The sequence below is a fragment of the Lissotriton vulgaris genome, chromosome 5, assembly GCF_964263255.1.
Source record: "Lissotriton vulgaris chromosome 5, aLisVul1.2, whole genome shotgun sequence".
Classification (NCBI taxonomy): domain Eukaryota; kingdom Metazoa; phylum Chordata; class Amphibia; order Caudata; family Salamandridae; genus Lissotriton; species Lissotriton vulgaris.
In genome coordinates, this window is record NC_141693.1 from 206,951,087 (window position 1) to 206,960,474 (window position 9,388).

Sequence of the window (9,388 nt, forward strand, 5' to 3'; positions counted from 1 at the left end):
CCAGTAGGGCCCCTTGTGCTTACGGCCTCCTGTTGATCCCTGCACCCTGTGGTAGGCACATTGAGGTGCCTGCCATGGGGTTCAGGGATGAAATGCACCTCCCTTTTCTCAACAGGAGCTTGTGTTACAGCCGGTTTACAGCCTTACCACTAGTTCTCATTAAGAAAAGGGCGCATGTGACGAACAGTGTTCGGTCGCATTGTTATAAGCCTGACAGGATCGCCGACCAGAGGTCGATTGGTCCCAGGCCTGACATTGTAATCAGGCTCAATATGTAAAGTATTTAGGCAGCACCAAACCAGTGATAAAATTAAATTGCTAATTAATACAAATCTCAAAACAAATTAGAAAAATAGATTAAAAGGAAATCAAATGACACCAAAATACAAAAATCCAATAAAATATGAATTTTTAACACCTTGGCTGCTGATTGAATTCCTCCCCTGTGCTGGACAATGCAGAACAGGGTGTGGTCGTGACGGAACCATTCCGTCATCAGCACAGCTCAACCGTGACTGATGACGGAATGGTTCCGTCACCAGCATCGAAGGGGTTAAAGCTTTAAGTAAAGAAAGCATCAATAAGAACAAAGTAACAATAATTGCCATTGGCCACATAGACTGGAACCTAGGCAAACTTTGAATCTGGCCACGATGGAGCGTGGATTGGGTACATAAACCAGGTTCCTCCTTTTCAAACATTTTACCTTCTGACTTTTGTCCATCATGTAGCATTCCACCACAGTAGTGCACTTCTAAAACCTTCCAGAACACCAGGGAAGGCACTTAGATACTCACAGGTTACCAGACAGAAGCCAGTAGTAGGGTCCAGTCCAGTTCACGTTGTCACTGGTCAGCAGGGTAGTTGCAGGAAACTGCCTCTTTTAGCTGGTTGTGTCCCTGTAGTTGTAAAGAGAGGTCAGCCTTTTGACCAGTAAAGTCTTCTTCTATAACCTGGGTACAAGAGGGAGATCAGGGCTAGTCTTCTAGGCTCTATATTGGTGTAAGGCAGCCGATTCAGTCTTCTTCTGATCTTTTATTCATCCAGGTTTGCTCTGGAGTGGGTGCTTGGAGATGCCACAATAATGTCTGGCACAAATTAGTAGGTGGGAATGACTCCTGGGCACACCCTAACCAAAGGAGTAAATCTTCCTTGGGAGAACTTCACTCACGTTGTGCATTTTCAAGATGGAAAAAGTCTCCACCACTGTAAACATGGGCTCCAAGGGCTGGTGGTGTTTGTGGGGAGTGTACTATGGTAATCTGTGAATTCTCCCACATCTAAGACTAAAATCCTGTTTGAAACAGTCAATGTACCCTCCATAAACCTAGTGATAGAGTCTGGTAGACAAAGCAGGTTTTTCCAGCAACCAGGCAATGGATACACAAGAATTGTTTTGGCATCTTGTTCCCACACCTTAAAATACACTCCAAGTGTCATATTTGAAACTGTCACTCATGCAGCATTTGACACTGTAATGTCAAAAAAAGTCCACTGTGATTGGAGCCTAGGAGAACGAAGGGGAGGGGGAAAGGAATGGTCGTGCACAGGTGTCAGGTAACTTTTGCCTGTGATAAGAGAGGCCTGGTTGAAATTCGCTTCAATTGTTATATGTAAAACCTGAGCAGACCTGTCCAGTTGAATTTGACACCCAAGCAGGATTTGACGTTGTAATGTCAAAAAGAATACTCCGAGTCCCACTCTGCTTCTTCTGACAGGTTCAGTTCTTGAAGTACTGTTTTTTTTAGAACCCAGCGGTGCCAGGGAACACACCCTAAGACTTCGAGTTCTTCCTGTTTCAGACTACAGAAACACAGAGTCTTCTTGGTGAAGTCAAAGATCGTATTTATTGGCTGCAGCCAGTAACAGGTATCCTAGAAGTACAACACGGTGTATGTTCTCAGGAGACTGCTCAATCTTACAAAGCCAGCCTTCTCTTTTTATACAAAATATTATGCTTTAGGCAAACATTCCTTATTTTACAGTTGACCATTCACATATTTTCACTACAAAGAAAAAGCAGAGTCATGATGACAAGCCCGTATTTCAGTTTGTTCAGCCCACAATCGATTATCCGGCAAGGTCCAGTATTTTCATCAGATATCGACGGACCCCCAATAAAAACAGGCACCTCCTCCTCGTAAAGCAAGTCATAAAGAAATAAACAGGGACAGGTGTGTGTAAGATTAGGCATGGTTTGTGTGCGATGAAAGGTTTATGATATGTTGTGCCTTGATACTAATCTCATTCGGCCACTGGGAAAGGAACCGGCCGAACAGGTTTGGCTTCAGGCAGTGGAGTCAGCCTGCCCAGGTCACAGAGGAGTCAGCAAAGGTGTACGTGTCCTTCAAACTCGTTTTTGGCTTTAGTCATTCGGGCCTATGTGGGGGCAATCACAAAATAGCTGCCGTTCACAAAATGGAACCCGAGGGTTTAGGACGGAAACTCTGATTTCAGGGGGATTTCGTCACCCGAATATGACGAAAATGCTTGTGCATTGTATTGTAATCATTACCGGTCTGCCGATACCAAAATCGTTATGATACGACGATGTTTATGACACGGGTCCAGAATTTTCAGTACCACATTCTGCCATCTTTGTCCATTCAGGTTAGGCAATTGTTTGCTCCAATGAGTGATTACACACCCATTCACACCTATTTAAATGCTAATTACTCCCTGGCAGAAATGACAGAACAAATACAAATGTAGCTACAGAGGATTTACAGAGGGAAAAGCTACCTTTCTAATAGTACCTATTGCTTAATATTTATAAACAATTTAACTTCACATTTGATTACCACTTTTAATATTTATTTCTCTAGCTGTTCCCTAACTGAAATTAGCATGATTAAATGTAATAACGTGACACATTGTTTTCCTATTGAACAACCAGTCTTACTACAGTAAAAGTAGTATTTAGGGTTTTTCCCCTGTAACGATATGTTGAACATTAAATTTCCTCCATGTTCTACTTTTTTGTTTTTAAATAGCGACCATAATCCCTAGCGTGGCCCAGTTCTGAGCCTGATGAGTAAGGTCATTGGGCTCCCACACATCTATTAAACATCTCCAGGGCTTCGGTACTAGTGACAATCCCTCTGATTGTGATATTGTCCTCATCACTTGTGTGCAGTATTCCATAATTTTGGGACACTGCCATATGGTGTGGAAAAAGGTACCTTCATCCCCGCAGCCACACAGGCAGAAAGGGTGCAGTGTTTTACCTATCCTGCGCAGGGTGTGCCTGGTGTAAGATGATCGGTGTAGACTTTTTTGCAGCACTAGCCTAAGTCGTGAGGGTATGCCCATCTCCCGTGGAGAGGCCAGCGCCTCCTGCCATTCCGAGTCATCAAGGTCACCTACGTCATGAGACCATTTGTCCCGCAAGGGCCCCGTTGGGAAAAAAAGTGAATGAAGTCGCCTTTTTTGCCATGTAGTCTGTCAATAGCCTGTCTTCCATAGGTGATGCCTCCGGGACTTCAGTACCAGGTTGCAATGCCATCATTAGTGCGTGCCTAATCTGTGTGTATCTAAAAAGTTCAGAGGGTGCCAGTTCATATTGTTGCTGGAGACGCTCAAATGGAACTATTTCGCCTTGTGCCACAGGTCACCCACCGTGGTAATGCCTATATCATCCCACTGGTCAAAACCCTTACTGTTCCTAAGCCTTCCCAGTCATTTTCTGTCCCAGAGTGAAGTTAGTTCGGTCATGACCCCTTGCCATTCCAATTTAGCCTGAGCGGCATGCCAAATGGTAACAGTGTGCCTCAAGGGTCCTATCATTGCTGGTGTTAGTTTCCGGTCGTAGAGTGAAGACAGCATACCTTTCGTACCTATAATTGACCTGTCTGCCATAAATGCTGGGTCAGATTTTGGGGCATGCAACCATTGGTTAATGACCTTCAATTGTGCCACCCAAAAAGAGAGGTGTATGTTTGGGAATGCTATTCCACCATCATACCATCCACGTACCAACTTGAACTGCGCAATGCGTGCCGGTTTGTTGCCCCACAGTAGGCTAAACCTGGGCTGCTATCGCCCTGAAGTAATTTGGCTGCACTGGGTACGGCGTATTTTCCAGCACATATAAGAAGCGAGGTAGGGCCATCATTTTAAAAGTGCTGCTTTACCTAGCAAAGTCAACGGCAAGGTCCCCCAGTGTCATACATCTCTTTTAAGACGATTTAGCAGGGGTTGCAGATTTCTTTTAAAGAAGTCCGCATGGTTAATAGTGATATATATATATGCATATATTTAAATGCACCCTTGGAAATCCGGAGTGGGCAGTCCGTGAGGAGCTGCGGTGGGAGGCCATGCAGCACATACATAACCGATTTGGACCAATTTATGGTATAACCAGACGCCCTCCCAAAAATTGTGCAGATATTTAGAAGGGTCAGTATGGAACGCCTGGGGGAGTTCATGTATAACAGAACATCGTCTGCATACAGGGAGATGCGATGCTCCCAGCTTTCCGTCCATTTGAGTCCCCGTATCATTAGCTCCCACCGTATCCACGCCGCCAGTGGTTCCAGCACCAAGGCAAAAAGCAGCGGCGACAGGGGACAGCCTTGTCACGTGCCCCGTGCCAAGGGAAGTCATCAGAGATATGACTATTAGCAGTTACGTGAGCCATTGGTTTCTCCATGTCCTTCTTTTAAATACTATGCACTCTCCCTTACGGATGATTTATATAAATATTTTAAAGGAAAGTTTTGATCTGTCAACAGGAGTTATTTTGATGTTTCAGGCTACAAATGTTACGCCTGCAATCATGTTTGCACTGCCACTGTAGAGAATGGCACAATGGGAGCTACAGTCCATCAGTGACATTTATTTTACAGGCACAGGATGCCCTTTGTACCCAATTAAAATAAATATACCAGCCTTGTTGCATCCCTTATTCCCACCCCTGCTGCTTAGACCTTTTACAAACAGGTCCTTTCTATTGGAGGGATGAATAGAGCCTTTGGTTTCTTTCCCTGTGCTATTCCTTTCCTACTGTTGGCAAAGCAAAATGATGTGGATTCGATTTTTCATTCAGCAGGAACTGCAAGGAGCCATAAATATTCGTGAATATGAACATTCTTGGACATGAGGAATTACCTCTTTTTTGTGGTCTACAGTTTGATTGTTATCATTACCATATGTCGAACCATTATCTCCTTACCATAATATTGTATTCAGAGGAACTGCTCTGTACATGACAGTGCTTTCCATTGCCAATTGTCTTAATATTGTATGTCATGATGAAAAGAATACAAATGATTAAAAGAAAGGTAAAAAAATATGCCAATCAAGTGTATATAGATTTCGTTAACTTTAAAGGAGGAGCAGAGGCTCTTTACCATTGGTTAGCAGGTGTAAAACACACAGAGTTATACAGCCAGCAAAAACTGTAAAATCTGAGAGTACACCACTCAAATGATGGTCAATTCCTACACTCATCTTTGTCAACTTTAATTTTTAGGCAAATAGTTTTCATCCAGGAAGCTATTTCTTTCATGGAGGAACAAAAAATACCTTGGGTGCTATCAGGTTTATCTGTAATGGAAAGCATGATCTGAATGTGGATGGTTTTTAATACAATGTCAAAGCTGAACAAACATCTCAAGGATGCCAAAAGGGTTACATAGACAATAAATATTGTCAGACTAAGAGAAGATCTCTGTGGAATTTTACAATTCCTATACAATATCCTATTATTATGCTTCCTTTAACAGCTTTTTTTATATCACATATAGATTTACTTGAATAATACATTTCACGCTGCAAGTGCAAAGGTACACTCAGTGATAGTCTACTCTGTGGATAGCATAGGTCACAATTTGAACCTCACTTTTTCTTCATTGGAAACCTGAATTTGTTTTTGGGAGACAAAAATGGCTACACCACTGGAAGAATCATCTGATTCTGATAATTTTGTTGCTGAAGAATTCATAACCATCAATAGCACTTTTTCCCCCTCCTGTCCTACAGTCCAGTATGCAGCATTCAATGCTTTGAGTGCAGCCCGTTCAGACCACGCATCATCGCAGGGTGAGCACACGCTAAACACCAGACATACCACTAACTCAGTACACCATAAATAATCACCACAAATTCAGTAGTCAAAAGACATTATCCCCAGTGCTGCCTATCCGGACCAAGCATCATCGCAGGTTACGTATACGCTCAGTCCCAATGCTACTACTAACTCAGTGCACCATCATTCATCACCATATAGCCATATTCAGGCAGAATTTAACTGGTTCTTCATTCATTATTTATAAAGTGCAGTACCAAATAAAGTAACATCCCTCAAACCTACACAAAATCACCACTTGGCCTTACAAAGCCAAAATTAACAAGACAAAAAGCCTTACTATGAGTATGTCCTACCCAGGTCACACATCATCGCAGGCTCCAAAGACCGTTGTTGTTTCAGGAACCACTTACTCAGTGGAAACCAAACTTTATATCACTTAGAGATTTAGTTGAATAATAAAATGCACGCTGCATACATGTTTGATCTTCCACTTGCACTATAATTGCAGATGATGCACTCCACCCTAAGATGTATTCTGCGGACAGCAGGGTTTACAACTTGAATTCACCTTTGCATCTACACTATAGACAGCAGGAAATTCAACCTTGATTTATTTAATGCAGAGACAATTATACAGTACGTCTTCAGATTTTGTTAAAAAAAAGTGAAAAAAGCCTTTTTCTATAACTGTACTGACTACTAGGTTCCATGTACACTGTGCACAGTAGGGTTCACAACTTTAATTTACCTTTTCATCTACACTACAGACAACATTAATTCAGCCTCGATTTATTTAAAGCAGAGAAAAAAATAGAGCTGTTGCACTGCTACTATGCGCAAGCACCTTCAATAGTTGCATTCTCTGCACTATGATAACAAAGAATGTAGAAAATTGTGCCAAAATGTACTTCCACCACCGGCAATACCAAGTTCCTCTGGGATATCACTTTCACCCACCCACCAGACATACTTCCCCATTTTGAGAAAGTTAGAATGCACTACGTGAAATGCAATAGTTTAATTTGTTATGTGGGGCAATCAGTAGACCTAGTTTGCAGAGCAATTGATAACCATCGATGCTAGTTTCCCCCCTCAAAGTTCATATAGTCCAGTATGCAACAGTGAATGATTTCAGTACAGCCCACTCAGGCCACGCATCATCGCAGGGTGAGCACAAGATAAACACCAGACGTACCACTAACTCAGTACACCGTAAATAATAGCCACATGCCCTTGTTAAGGCAAAATTCAATAGTCAAAATACATTTTTACCAGTACGATCTGCCTGTACCAGGCATCATCGCAGGCTCCACACAAACCGCCCCTACCTCAGTAAACCACAACACATGAACCCTTTACAATAAAATCTTCTGTGTATTATTTCTACAATCCTCCTACCTTTGTACAGCAGAAGACATAAACCATTTATGATTAAATATCTGTATATGATATCATGATTACTATTCTACTTGTTACCAACAACAACGTAATAAAATTTCCAGCATCAAGTTCTACAGTCTACCTGAATGACCACACATGTATATATATTAGCTGCCCTACATGTGCCAAAAACTACAACTTAAACCTTTCTCAGCCCTGTATTACTACAGCTACAACACTCCACTGAATGTACAATAAATATTCATAATCGCAGAAAGACGCCATGTCCATCATCTTTTATGTGTGCAACTATGAACAAATATAAAGTCAGTGATACCCCGTACCTTCAATGTTGGCCAAGTTGTGGAACTTTACAGATATAATGACACATTAGCTTTTAAGACCCGGGTGATGTCAGCACTACAAAACGGACACCCGAATTACTTGATTTCTCATATAACTCACGACGGGACCACGCCCATAGCTCCGGAATAATGGTTCAGAGCCTCGCGCAGCACTGGCATATGTCAGGGCAGCCCACTCCACTTACGCTTCCAGGAAAACACAACAACGAAACATTGTCCAGATTTTAATTGTAGTGATTTCTTAGTTCCAGTTCTATTTGTCAGAACGGCACACAAACACTCCCTCATGGCTGCTATATACCCACACCACACCCATCCAGTGCATCCATCACTACACACGTGACCCTACCGGAGCGCACGTGCTGTACGCCATTTTAGAGTTGCTCCCATCGCAAGCGCTGTGATGTCCCATCCTGGTGGTTCAGAAGCCTCATGTAGGCCCAAACTACCGAACAGGGGGCCCACCACCACGTGCGTGGCCTCTTTGGTTACTGCTACCAGAAGGACTGAGCGGGTGAAGAACCTGCGATGATGATGATGGGAGCACGAGTATGTCGTTAGCAATAGCTATATCAAGACTTGGCACCATATGTGAGACTTCTTAGTGGCAGAGCAGGACTACATGATGTAGAAGATGTCCTGTCTACAAAAAGGTGAGCAATGAGGCCCAGGTGGGCATCGGGGGGAGTCGATGGGGTGCAACACACTGGATACAAAAAAGTGACTCCGCGATTTAGGCGTAAGCAGTCCTATATAGCGTATCTTATTGCATGTATATATCTTTTTTCCTATAGCAGGAACATTTTTATAATCGGTCAAAAATCCGGAATATAAACTATACAAATAGTTGTTTTTAAATATGAGAGGGAAGGTGTGTGAAAGGGCGATGTTATTCAACTCCACATTAAGATAGTAACAAATACCAATCATAACATCTTTCTTTTACTATCTTTTATATGTAGAGCTTCAGGGTGCATTATGTCCCGGCAAGTGGTGAAAAACACACCGGTGACAGAAAGGTGAGCTGCGAATATTCTTTGCAGTCATTCTCTCACATCCTCTCTCCTTTGATAAACACATGACACTCAATGTTTAGTTCCTTTTCATCTTACAGGTTGTGTTTCACAAATTGGAATCCCTCCCTAACACCTCTAAAGCTCAAAATTCGAGAATTCTGTGATGATGCGTGGTCATTGTAACAACTTCTGAGAAGGCTGCTTCGACGCGCAGTGCACCCTCTTTGAATCAGGCCAATGGCACAAGGTGAGCAGAGAAGCTTGTTTCCCAAACCACGACAAGCCATCTGTGAAAGGAGACAGTCGGTAGTGTGTAGCAGCTTCACCGCAGAGGAATGTACAATTACCTCCTGGCACTGAGAATAGATAGGTTACAACAGTTTGCGGGGTAGATGTACGACCTACTTGCGCCACTTTTGTGTCACTTTTAGCATGGGAAAAGTGGTACAAGGAGCTTCTAAATCTGCCTCTGACTTCCCAAGAAAAACACTCACCTTCGGACTTTGTGAGTCAATGGGGTGCAACAGTCTAGATACTCAATATTAATACTACTTTGGAAAAAAAAGCGCACACACACACACCTCCTTACAGTGAAC